The sequence below is a fragment of the Pholis gunnellus genome (genome assembly GCF_910591455.1).
Source record: "Pholis gunnellus genome assembly, chromosome: 9".
Lineage (NCBI taxonomy): Eukaryota > Metazoa > Chordata > Actinopteri > Perciformes > Pholidae > Pholis > Pholis gunnellus.
This window is the reverse complement of record NC_136535.1, coordinates 11,396,101-11,410,542: the sequence shown is the minus strand read 5'-3', so window position 1 is coordinate 11,410,542 and position 14,442 is coordinate 11,396,101. Positions and strand designations below refer to the sequence as shown.

The 14,442-nt window shown below is 41.7% G+C and overlaps 1 protein-coding gene across 1 annotated transcript in view; it reads right to left on the bottom strand.

The window, feature by feature from the left end:
- dph1 (diphthamide biosynthesis 1) overlaps positions 1-14,442 on the bottom strand; it is a gene marked incomplete at its 5' end in the record, with an annotated part of 56,230 nt that overhangs the window by 23,730 nt on the left and 18,058 nt on the right. The window lies entirely within an intron of this gene.

Genomic DNA, 14,442 nt, shown 5'->3' with positions numbered 1-14,442 from the left:
ATGGCCTTCTTCAGAGAAAAAAAAACACCCAATTACACAGGCATCTGTGGACCCAGATCTGTGAGAATGAATTGCTGATCGCATTACAGAAAAACAAGCTCTTTCTTTTATCGCCCTTTATGGCCGAATAAAATGCTAAGTAAACCCTTAAAGGCTAAATAAAACGAATAAAGGCTGAAAGTAGCAGGGAGGAAGAGCAATTGAACAGAAGCTTGAGGCATTGTCGGGGAGGAAAGATGGGTAGACGACGGGGTGGTTGTAAATGGTGGTTGTTGCCAGGTATTTGTGGCTGTATTCTGACAGATTTAGGCTAGACAGAAGGGGCAGAATAGAGATGAGACAGAGGGCTAGGGGAGAAGAGGAAAGTGATAAACAGACATGGCTGCACGCAGAACAGCATCTGTAGCGACCAACAGGCTCTTAGTAATGTGTCTCCTGCTTCCCAATCTTTCAACCCACATCCACTCGCTCTGTTTATTTCTCACTCTGCGCCACGCGAGGGGCTTCCGACAAAGTTTCTATTTAGCCTTTCCTCCCTCATTTTCTCTGATGTAATCTCTGAGTTGCACTCTCTCCGGGGCCCTCATCAGCGTCCCCTAGCTTTCCATGTCGTTTCTCTTTCACTCTCGCTGTCCCTTCTCCTCTAATGGTTGCTCTCAAGTGAAGGGCAGCGCAGGCCAGCTGAGCACGGGCAAACATAGACAGAGCAACTCATCTGGTAAATAAATATTTGCCTTCGAAGATTTGAATCAATTACCCGCTCTCTTGTCAAGGTTTTGATTTGTTGCCGGTGTGTGCCCGCTTCGCACTGCGTACACACGCATACAGTCGCCAGTAGGAAGGCAATTATGCAGTTTGAGGTATGTGGACTTGTGCACTAGATTCCTTATGCACTGCAGCCCATTGTTCTTTCATCGCAGTCCACTGACTTGTTTGAGTTGCATAAATGTGCATGAACCTTTCAGCTAAAAATACACAACCTGCCCACCAGAAAAAATAGAGACTATGCCCTGCAATCCACTGCAGATCATGCGGAATCGTCTACAATGCAAAACACAGCACCACAGAAAAATACCGTATCTAATCATCAATCTATCTGCCAGAAATACCATTAACATGTTATCTTCATTGGTAATACAGTTAATAATTTCCAGAGAGAGGATGCTGAAATTTCATGGTAATAAATGCGAAGAATCCGATTAAGGGGCCCATGAGAGACATGTGATTCTACTGGGACAAGGGCAAAGTAATTACTGGGCAACGTATAGTCCCATATCTCACTGGGAGAGAGGAGGAAGATGGAATGAAAGAACGTCAGAGCGAGAAGGACAGAATGAAAAGTATATCAGTGTTAATCAAATCCCATTTCTAACACACGCTATCTCATACGATGCATACTGTATGACTTGTGGGTACATATAGAGCACCAATGCTCTCGTTTCCATTTACACCTCTCTCTATCTACCCTTCCTTCTCTCCCGTCCTGCATGCGCTTGTCTCTGGTGTCAGTCACTTCCCTGTTTCCTTCAGTATATCAGCACTGGCCTCGCCTCATCTCAGGGTGCTCAGTTCAGCCATTCCAACTGAAATGTCATTAAGATCTAATTAAGATGTCAGAGAAGCTTGTGAACTCCATAACAGCCCTTGTTAATGAGCTCTTTAGCATACAGCTCAATATGTGTGAGAAATAGCCAACTGATCCGAATCTTTATAAAGAACACTGCGCTGGTGTGTGCCGCAAACATAAGTCTAGGAGCAGAGTGCGATATAAATATGCACACATACGCAGACTGTGAAGTACATGCCAGCTGATTGTATCATTGGTTGAATAGCGTTTCATTCCGCTCCACGATTTAAGATTTTATTAAGATCCATATTAGCTGACTCTTTCTGGGGTCCACACAAAACATTAAATCCTCACGACGGATAAGACACTTGCAGACTTTTTCCTAACAGATAAATTCCTCCCCATCTTTACAACAAGATGATTTACATGCCTTGTCCACGAGTCAGTCCACAATCGAAAAATAACACCAAGAAGCTTTGTTTTATGATAGTCTGTAATATGTTTAAGATGTGTCTATTACTAGTGACCCATTCTCTTTGTTGAGGGTTGCAGTGATTTCATTTACTGTGGGTGCATACATGCATATTGTTGTATCATCTGCATACATGGAAGTGGAAGATCATTAATCTAAGCAAAAAAGAAGTAAAGGCCCGAGACAACTTTCTTGTTGTCCTAGCGGCGGAAAATGCACACAAACTTATACTAATCTTTCTGCTGCTGTCATCTTTCGGATGATACACTTTTCTGACTTTGACAGGAATGTTTTCTGATGCCGGCTTAAAAGAGGAGCTCTGAGATGTTCGCGGCAGACAAAGAGAGTGAAAAACGTCTCCTGTCTCAGAACATTCCCATTAGCCCTCACAAAGCCATTCTCTTGCCAATGTATCCGTTGATGAAAGGTATTGGACTGAATTAAACGAAAAGGATTCCACCATGTGTTTGAATAACAGTTGATTAAAGGTTTGCTGGGTTTTGAGGTTTTGGGAAGTTGCAGGTAATCTTTACACCGACACTCAGCATTAGTCCTGGGCCCAGCGGCTTGAGGAAGCATAATAGTTTAAAAGGCTCTCAGAAGGACATCTTCACATTCAAACAGGTCATAGAGAATTACAGCATTCTGTTCTTAACATTTAAATACTGTAATATTTTTGGGCTGACTGAACAATAAGGCTAGATGATGTATTCTACTGGATTTACATTTTCTTCTGGATTTTTCTGCATGCAAATTCCCAGTTGATGTGTTTCAAGGAGTATGAGCGTGCATATGTTGGTGGGAAGACATTTCTGCTAACAGCAGATGTTTTTGTTGTTTATATATTCATGGGAAGCAGACGGACTGTATTGTAGGCAACAGTGCTTCACTATGATATGTTCACGGAAATTCATAACTGGGAGGCGTCATGTTCAATATCAGACATCAACTTAAACAGTTGTGTTTCAGATATTCCTGGGGTCACACACACAATGTGATGCTTTACTCTGATGCAGGGCCCCTCAGGACATACACTAATCAATGATATCATTCATATCCATGTGCAACAACAAGTTTAGTGTTGTAAAAGGTCTCGATGTGATACTTGGATAGTTATGTTTTGAAGCAGTAGCCATGCATATGTCATATCTTTGTAATTGTGTACCTGTTATTGTACAGGATATGTATAATTGATAGTTTGTTTCACTTAATTTAGATGATTTGCTGCAGGAAAACACCAACAATAGTCATATTCAAAACACTGTAACACACCAATTACATCAATATTGAAGTACTGAGTCAACAATACTTTTTTCAGTATTGAAAAGCACCACAATGGCCATTATGTTGAGGCTTAGATCCTCAAATGCTTACGTTGTCAAGTCTACCACTCCGTCTCCACTGTCCCAGAAAGTGGGTTAAGTGCCTTGCTCTAGGGCAAGGCAGAATGGAGAATGAAGGGAAGATGTTACTGCTCGTCTTCCATACACTCATGGTCTCCTATTGGTCTGCTAATGTAAAATATTATGATTCTATGATGCTTCACTATACTAATGAGTGGAGTGCAATGAAGCCCGTTTAAGAAGAACAGCAAGCTCTCATAAGCTGCATTAGTGCTGCTTGTTATGCATTTAAAAAGCATTTGCTTAAGTAAGTGTGTGGATGGTCAACAAGCCTGACGGACAAAGAAAAAAAAGGAAACGAAAAACTGGTCATAATTAAACTTTTCACAGCCATCATCAGGCTAATCCAATTAGTACATTTGCATGCTTCCGTATTTCCCTACTGACACGATTGTATTTGCTCAGCAGCAATTTTGCAACATAGGCGAGAAAACAATTACAGTTTGCAGGTTTTTAAGCTTTGCATCGCTTGGGGTCAGCGCTAAACGTCACAGTACTTTTATGGTACTTTTCATGATGCCCAATAAGCATTTGCCATCCTTCTGAGTCATTCAAATTATGCTCAGTCATAGCAGGGAATAGCTGCAATCAACCACATGTTGCTCGTGCATCAGCTTGGCAGTTAGCGACGTCACAAAAGAGAGTCCTGGTTTTAATCTTTGGCCAAAGCTCTTTCTATATCAAGTCTGCATGTTCCTTCCGGTGGGTGTGTGGGTTTCCTCCAGGGGCTCACATGCAAATGGATTTGAACTCTAAGTTGCCAAGCGGGATTGTGAATATGTTGACCCTGATGGATTGGAAATCTATCCAGCCTGCCTCTCACTGAGTGCATAGTGGGATGGACTCCAGACTATGTTAGCATCCTCTATATTGTGCTTTTAAAATACACAGCGCTACCATATGTCTGTCAGGCTGTGCTATGGTGTATTGATAAACAGTGAATCACACTTTGTATAAGATAATATTGAATACATAAATTTGATATAATATCCTGCAGAATACAGCCAGAGCAATCAGGATCTTTCTCACATTATAGCTCATCGGCAGTTGTTAAGAGGCAAATTTACTTTGGCGTGCGCACATCAGCATTATCTGTAAGCCAATGGTTAAAGAGCACTATTAATAACAAAATAAATCCACATTATTAAAAATGTTAATACATAGTGTGACCTCAGACAAGTTCCCTTGCTGCGTTTGGGATCAGTCAGTGAGCATCTCTGCTTCTTTTGTCTGTCTCTCTTTGCCACAGCATGGTATGAAGACATGATCCCTGCAGATAAAGACATCCGGATGTGCCAAACTTGCATGGGGAGAGTTAAGATGATCCTTTTAGCTGCTCCTGCACTTATTTGGGATATAACGAGGAGTGTCAGAAGTTTCCAAAAGATCTAACCGGCTGCTCCGATCCAGTTGGCTGTTCTTCAAAGAGTTTCTATCCTCTCTGCCTTTGCTCATAAATCAAAATAAAACAGACGCCTCAATAAAATGCCTTTTAACTTTGTTATTGGTGAATAGTGCATAGATTATCTTACGTTTTTATTTTTTTGTGAACTTTGAAAACATATGAGAGTCTTAACTGAATCCCTCTTAAATGGTTCGAGGGCAAACTACTATGCTTTTGTGGGCTCTGATTACAGTCATTTAATGAAGCTCGTAACAACTGTTAGTTAGGTGTGTAAACAAGTCGTAGAACTGATCTAACCAGAAGCTTATGTATTACAAGTGTATCGAACGTTGGCATTTAAGTTTGCTTAAACTTGACTTGTATCATGGTAAATAATCAAGAGCAACACAATATGACACAAAGACTTCCCAGGAGGAGAATTTACAAATTTAAAACATTCTGATTTATGTAGGACAAAACAATGCATGAATCCGCATGAATGACCAAAACACAATGGAGTGTAACGTTAGGTTTCACATGTAGCCACCCAATTTGGCCTAGTGCACCTGTTTGAAACTCAACATCTTGATAGGTGTAGTAAAGCACTGAAAACCTACTTAAAGGAGTCAACCAAATATTATCCAATAGCAGGACAGAATAGAGGAGCCTTTATCTTCATAGGGCAAAAACACACATTTCAAGCACATCTTACCTTTACTAATTACCTCTATTATATGGTAAACATTCTAAAGGGCATAACACACATACTTTTGCAATAAACATAAAATACAAAAAAACTGTTAAGAATACAAACTGGCTCTTACACTAGGTCTTGCATCCTGGTTATTTAATAAACGTAGAAGTGTTTTGACGCAGAAAGACAATTAGTCGGAGGACCCGGCATACTGGCAGCATGAAGACATACAAATAGACCATTTAAAGTGACACTCCTCACAACCCTGCGCTAATCGCAGCAACGCTTGATTAGGTGTGAATGCCGCACCTCAGAGGAAGGTTGCAGTACCCTCTACAGTAGGTTGTCTGTTCATATGACTGTGCTGCCTGTGAGATCTTCACATCTGAGGTCTAATAATAGCAGCGATAGCGGACCGGTCCCTTCGGAAACAAAGTGACAAGCAGGTCAGCAGGGTGGGTACAGGTGCAGCACTGCTCTTGCACAGTTGCCACTGATACACTGTGGTCAGACAGCTCAAATGAGCATATGTGGTGCGCGCGTGCACACACACACAAGTTCACCTTTCCCTGAACACAAAATACATGGGTGAATTATTTTCCTACATCTGGCAAAGGCTCATCTTTTATTCCATTACATTTCAGACATCAGCCCCCATCAGGGTGTCAGTGAGTGGGCTTTGGCACGGGGCACAGCTGATTGGCCCAGGAAGAGAGGCTTCTCCCAGAGGTTGCAGGGTAGCTCTGCATACACGAGCCATCATTATTTCCCTTCCTCAATGAGTTCAGTTTAGGTAAATTAAGGGCAAAAATATGAAATCGGAAAGAAAGGAGGAAAATTAAAGCCCCGTGGAAGAGATAATGTTGAGTAGGAGTTGATACAGAGGGAAAACATGTGATTTGAAAAACGGAACGGGTCAACAGGAGACATATTGAGAAAGATGGGGACAGAGAGAAGAAGAGAGAAGGAGAGAGGGGTGATAATGACTAGGAGGAGGGCAGACTACGTAAGACAGATGAGCTGTTTGCTGCCGGGGTTGTAATATTAGCAAATCTGATATCGATAATCTGCTTTCTGCGCAAACAACAGAGAAAATATCCTGACAAAGTGCTCCCCTCCAAAAATAAATTTGGCAAGGGGCACTGGGCAGGAGGATTAAACGATCTCGACTCCTTCTCCCATTATGTATACCTTCCATTCGATGTCTCTCCCAACTTATTCTACTAACAGTCTTCAACAGAAAAAAATTGGAGTCAAATCCCCCTTCAAAATATTTCTGACTAACTGCAGTCATTGAACATATGCCAGGAATGAGAGACGCGAGGCAGCGAGTGCGGGTTGATGCTTACACAGATGTTTTCAGTAATACCATTAGATAATCCTTTAACACCCTGAAAAACAAGATCATTACTGCTATTTCATGAGTGTATCCAATCTATTTGTCATGGCATCTATTCAAAAGCCTGAGCCAGGGGTCATTATAGAAAGGCCTACAGCTTTATCAAGACGGAGTCCTAAAATGTACAGGAAAGCAGAGCACGCTTAAAAGAGCTGCAACGCAATTTACAGAAACAAAACGACCATGCAGCAACAGTTATTATAAGATGACAAGATATTGCTCTAGGAGGTGAAAACTCAGGGCTGGGCCTACAACCAGGAACAGATCTAATCTCTATGGAGCTCTAAAAAACACAATACAGAAAACTAAATCTTTGACACGGTGGTTATCAGATCTGTGAGGGTATGAAGACAGGGAACAGGATAAGGGGACTTAAGAGGACAGATAATGGTAGTATTAAGTGTTATTGTATTGTATCTACAAGAAAAGGACACTAAAGATTCCTTGAAGCTGCTGAAACAATTGATTTGTCTCTTGTTCAGCCTAAAGTAAATGAATCATACCTTAAGCATACATGGGGGTCATGGAACACAAACATGTGAATACTGTAAAATGATGTTATCAAGCGGCTATAATCAATACTTTTCTAATCATAGACCATGTTGAAATTTAAAAATAGGTCGTTTTTAGTGAAGAGTGAAAAAGGTGAATGACTTATATTTATCAGGTTGACATAAACATGACTCTAAATTAGTGCTGATATTGTGCTGTATCTGCAAACTGTATGCTGACAAGTAGGGTGGGGCAATCCTTTCTATTCTCATATCGTCCAATTGTGGTTACTCAAGATCGCAGACGATCGGATTGCCAGGGAGGCTGAGCTCTGACGGAGCTCTGGAATAATACAATCACTGTCAAAGTAAGGCCTAAGTGAATACATATTTGTAAATCCATTTAATAGCATCGCCTATTCAAACAACGGCTCCCTTTTCAAGATGAGTGCAAAAGTTCAAGTTTATTGAAAAAAGGTAAATGTAATAATTCCCCAAAAACGTATAAGATTTTGTTGGTGTTTAGCCAAAACGTCCTCAACATTGTGCACACACCTGTATTAAAGGGGGAATCTAGCAGCACCATAAATTACATTTATACAACCAAAATGACACAAGACCGTAGTTGTCACATTTTTTAAGGGCGATAACATCATTAATGAGGAGGACAGACATTAGAAGCTTCATTCATTGGAAAGCTTTGAATGTAAAAAAAGTATGTCACCTGGCCCTATCCAGTACTTTAACAACTCTTATGGAGCATAGAGGAAAGGTTTGGTGAGCAGGCATTTGGTGAACAAAGATGATCAAATCCACTGAAAAGAGGCAGCAAACGGGCTAGTAATTTAAGATTTAAAATTCACGCGTGTTGATTAACAGGGTACAGCGGGCAGACATGCTGTTCCACCAGAAACATATGCAAATGCACAGTGGGTTTTAATAATACTTTGGTTCTGATAGAAAATAGAAAAATCGCCTTAATATCAGGAAAATAAATTGTCAATCATCCCTTCAATCGTCCATACACGATGCGATAACAAATAGGCACAAGCCAACTGACACGTTTGTCATATATATCAACTTAAAAGGTGCTGTTAACAGTGTCGTGTTAACAGCACATTTCCTCTGCCCCCAAGTAGTCAAAAAATATTATTGCAAACAATATTTGTCAAACACAGTACTGCCCTTTTAGCCACAATCCCCATGACATAAAAGTAAACTAAGGGAAATAAAGATTATATCTTGTAGCGATTGATGAGGTCATATCCATCTAATCCCTCTTTCATTCATCCCTAAGGCTTCACTCCATCGTCTGTCACTCTGCTCCCTTAAGTCATTTCACAATCTCTCTCCTTTCTCTATATTTTCTTAAGCCTTTTTGACTCCTTTTCTCTCTTCTTATGCTCCTTGTCATAATTTCTCTGAGCTGCTGTCTATCATTACATCTTGCACTTAATTATTGGGAACGCCTACTTAATGCTTGATGAATCTCGCTGGGTCGCAGTGATTGAGTTGTCCTTCATTTATCCTCTAACGAAAAAGGATGTTCTCATATTAGCTGTTGTTCTCTCTATTCCCTTCCCTTAATAGGAAGTATAGTTACATTAATCTTCCAATCTCACTTCGTGCGAGTAATAGTGTCTTTTCCACTACTCCACGATGTATGCTTAAGTGCTTTTATTTTGGTACATAACATATATGTAGACGTCTGTAGAAATCTATGAACAAAGTATAAATATTAGAAAATAAGTGCATGTTTTCATCATAGAAACTTAGCTTAGAAAAGATGTGTCTAGCCATACATCACAATACTGTCAGACTTTTGTTGTTGTAGTTTCATTCTTTCCAATTTGCGGATTGTGCAAACACAATTTGTGTCCTTCAACTGCCAGAGCAACATCAGTGGAATTACTGTGAAAGGACATTTTAAAAGCATATGTAATAGTCTCCCGGTATATATACATTTTCCCAGGCTGTGCATTATTTTACACAGCCGTCTGTGAATGCAATTACATGGACATGTGCCCGGGACAGTGCCATCCAAAATGAGAGTGATTATGGCCGGTCTGACTGGCTGTGCTGGAGACAGAACAGAGGAGAAAATAAGGACTTCAACCTTCAGCGCTAAGCATTGCTTATCTCTTCTACACCCTGCTGAGGGGAGACGTGTTTGTATCATTACTTCATGAATTAAAAGTATCCAGTCCAAGATAACACCCGCGGTCTCTTCACCTTTGGAAATGAACACCTACCGCCTTCTCCCAAGTGTTTTCATTACTATCTTCATATTTCATTTTGGAAGTCAAAGGCCAGGCATTAAGAACACTCACAACCTCCATCCGACACGCCCAGTCTTGCCCAAGTTATAGCCAATGCGACCGCGTATTATTATTACTGTATCTCTTAAGGGAATCAATTGTGCTTTCATGACAGCACAGGCAATTTTCAAGGTGCTATCTGCCAAAATATCATATTCGACAGTGTCAGCACCTATCAGGGTTTCTGGTCTGCCTGGGCATGATGTCCCCCTAGAAGAGATGTGATTAGCAAAGCCGGAAACAGCAGATATCTTGGTGGTCCTCCATGCCTTTGTCTGTGAGGTGCGAAGGGACGGAAGTGTGACTGATTCAATTTACCCTCTCCTATCTGGCACTACAAATCAAATTCACCAGAGACGGCATCAGTAACACAGGATAACCAGGAAGAGACCAGTACCTGTGACGACTATACTACCTGAGGTAGTCACAATGACAGTCTTGAGTTTGAGCCTTTCCTTTCATGCTTCCAACTTTGATGTGTGTATCATTGATAAAGTAAAACTGTGACAATGGCTGTATTCAAAACTGCCTATTACATACTGCTGCGTTCTTCCAGTATCCAGTACACAGTAAATACTGCGTTCGTCAGAAGTAGGAAGTACGAAACTGTTGAATTTATTAATTTGGCAGTATACAGACAGAGCACATTTAACTCCTGCCCACACCGGGGGGGGGGAAACAATTCACCGCTCTTATCGTCTACTAGCAAGCAGCAAAAGAAATGCCTAAAAGCTGCTGTGTGGTGGGACGCACTACCAACAGGGTAAAGAACCCCGAACTAAGTTTTCATAAGCTGCCGAGCTAAAAAACTGAACCTTAAAGAAAAGACAAAAGTGAGGCATCAGCAGGAAGAATGGAAAACTCTGGGATCCTGATACTCAGTATGCCTAATGTTATGTGTGCAGCAAGCATTTTGTCCTAATGTTGTTTTATAGTGGAATGTGGATCAATCAGAAAGCGATGCAGTATTATGTTTGCAAGTCCGAAATAGCTAACATTAACTTGCTATCTTGCCCTTATTACTATTTTAGTCATCAACTCCACCAATGGTAGGCATAGGATGCTAAAATAATCCTTTGACATGTTGGAATCTTACAACAGAATCTTACAACATACAACAGACTTTGCTTGGTTAGCATACTGCATTATACATGCTACATTCTGGCCAAATCAGTATGTATGGATAGTATAGATTGCAGTTTTGAATATAGTCACAGAGAAAATTGAGTATGCAAGACGGATACACAGTTTGGTGCTGGGTTTGAAGATCTAATATCTATGAGCTTGTACATATATAACAGTAAATATAAGAACAAAAGGCTCGGCCTCTTCTCCGCTATATGACTTCAAATGCAAATTTGGCAAGGGGCACTGGTCGGGAAGTTTAACCTTTCTCGTCTTTCATTTAGTCTTCAAGCATGTCTCTCTCCACACTGTGGAACAGTAAAAGACAGCGAGGTTCCTACAGGGTCTGCAGGCGGTCGCTGACAATGAGATATTGTTGGAGTTCAACATAAGCTTCGGGTGGGCAGTGAGGGTGTGCCTGGCAGGAGAGCTAATTAGACAGCACATGGCTCTATGTGTGAGCTGGGAGCTCATATATGAATACCTCTTATAGGATATATATATATATATTATAGCCAAAGAGCAGACAGAAGCAAGAGTCGGAATAGACACACGACTATGGTGCACGTATGCACAAAAAACACACGTACATATATGCTGGCGGAAAGACACACTCACTTTCTCACTTACACCCAGATCTGTTGCTACAGCTCAGCTGTGCTGTGGGCGCCGTGAGGACAGTGACGATGTGAGGGCAAGAAGGCGTTGGAGGCACCAGGCCCCTTCCTAATGGTGGAGCTGACATTTACCCTGGGAGGCTGTGGGCTGTGGCTGCTGCTCCCACAGAAATGATTCAACCTGCCGTGCTGAATATAGAGGAAATACTCTGATGGATGAAGACTGCTACGGTGAAGGACCTGCAGATGTCTGGGGGCAGTGTGTGCATACTGTACCTTAATTTACCAACACACTGCATCTGACATGACTGTTACTTGAGCTGTCTAGGGCCTATGTTGACAGATATCTAGGATAGTACATGATGGAGAGAGACAGAAAACAGGCGCGGTGTGTCAGTGGGTTTACTAAGTGAGCGTTTTCCATCACATGTTGTGTTGAATCATACGTACAAGCACGAAACCTCCTCCAGAAGAACAACTGCCTCCACACCAGCTCTCCTTATTGATCGGACCTGACTGAATCCTGCTGTTACTGCCGGTCACACATTTTTCAGACATTTTTCTTTACACTTTTCTATTTCAGAGTTCCATAGTGTTCAACATCTAAGAGGTGTGAATCTTCACTTTCAACGACTCAATAACCATTCACGTGTCGACGATTCTCGATGCATCTCCATGGATCACATCCCCAATTTCAGTGTGCATTGCTACGTTTTTAATAAATACAAGCAATCTCATAAATCTGAACTTTTTTTCTGTGCATCTGTGTGATCCACCTCAGAAATTAAACATTACAAAAAAACATGAATCCATAAATGTCCCCACATTTGCTGTGCTTTACAAGTGTGCTTTAATCCACATAAAGTTAACATAGCAGCTCGAAGACAGCACTTCCTGAATGCCTATGGCATTATATCCTACATGAATTAGCCTTGCAGCTAGCAGACTTTTCCTTAAATCACAGAACTTCTATGAACACCAAGATTTTAATTTCAGCCTGCATGCACATTCTTTCAGCCCAACAATGTTGAAACAGAGCAGCAAATATTGGTAGCGAGAGCAGCAAGTTAGAGGACTGCCGACCTTTTGAAAGACATCTCTCTGCTCTGCTCACGGAGTGTGTGTGCAAAGCTCTGCCTTCTGTGAAACGAAAGTTATGGATGAAACTATGGTTCTAAAGCAGCCGGCCCAGACTCTGTCTCTCCCTCCACCCTGAAGCATTGTGCTGCTCAGCTGTCTCCGGTGTTCACAGACATCTTCAACACCTCCCTGGAGACATGCCACGTACCAGCCTGCTTCAAGGCCTCCAACATAATCCCCATCCCCAAAAAACCTAGGATCCCAGGACTTAATGACTACAGGCCCGTCGCCCTGACCTCTGTGGTTATGAAGTCTTTTGAGCACCTGGTCCTGTCCCACCTAAAAACCATCACTGACCCTCTCCTGGACCCCCTGCAGTTCGCCTACAGAGCCAACAAGTCTGTAGACGACGCAGTCAACATGGCCCTTAATTTCATCCTCCAGCATCTGGACTCTTCAGGAACCTACACCAGGATCCTGTTTGTGGACTTCAGCTCTGCCTTTAACACCATCATCCCATCTCTGCTGCATAACAAGCTCGACCAGCTGCAGGTGCCCGACTCCACCTGCAAGTGGATAACAGACTTCCTGTCTGACAGGAAGCAGCGTGTGAAGCTGGGAAAACATTCCCCTCAAGGCTCTGCTCTTCTCCCTGTTCACGGACAGCTGCACCTCCAGTCACCAGTCTGTCAAGCTCCTGAAGTTTGCAGATGACACCACCCTCATTGGACTCATCTCGGACGGGGATGAGTCCGCCTACAGGTGGGAGATTGACCATCTGGTGACCTGGTGCAGTCTGAACAAATTAGAGCTCAACGCTCTAAAGACAGTGGAGATGGTTGTGGATTTCCACAAGAATGCAATGAATGAATAAAGATTGAACGCGCGCAAGATGGAAGATATCCAGTGTTAAGCCCTGCCTCTGGTGATCAGTAAGGATGAAATAACAAACAAAAAATACATCAAAGGAGTGGAGATAAACTAGTGCGACAGTAAATGACAGAGAAACGCAGTAAAAACTCACAATGAACTGAATGCATCGCGATGCATCTTAAAATTGAGAAATTTCCACACATCTAAAAAACAACTGCATCTCAAAAAGTCGGTCAGTCCTGATAACCTGGAAAAGTGTTGCTATAGCCTGTCAAAAAACACTCTAGTCCAATACATGATGTTCACTTTCTTAGTTCAGCATATAAGCACAGAAACTGGAGTGAGATGAAAAAAGTAATTAGTTACGCAGGTATTTGGTCTTAAACTAAAGTATTGGAAGCTGGCGACTTTTTTCAGACAATATTTCAATGGATGGCTGCCATTTGTTTCAGGCCCACACTGAAAATATTGTTAACAAGCTAAAAAGCATGCATACGTGTTGGGGTGTTTTACTTTCACTTTTTTTCTGTAGAGCTAGAAAAGGTTTGTTTTTGCCAAATGTAACTATTGTACGATTTTTTTGTCGCGACTAGATCAGCTCAGCATTTTTGGATGTTGGACAGCATTTATGTCGGTGCCTTAAGATTGTTACAAATTGCATATCCCTTACTCATCACTGTATACTCAATGCCAGGGCTGGTTGGCCATCTCTGACAACGCGTAGGCTTAGTTACTAAACTATCATTATTCATGAGGCCATTTTTGGGAACGCTTCCTTCCTACTCCTGTTTCTATGTTAATCACAAACGTGGGCCTCATTATACTGTAGTCTGAGGACAAAGGCAATTTTTTGCTGACTGTTATTCTGTGGAAAAACTTGAAACTAAGGGAATTGGTAACTGGTGAGTGGGTTTAGGGCAACTGCCAGTTCTAGGGAAAATAAAAATGCTGGTGACTATTGAGGCTTTCAGTAACACATTACTCATACCTAATAATTGAACTGCCTCAGCTTCTCTCTG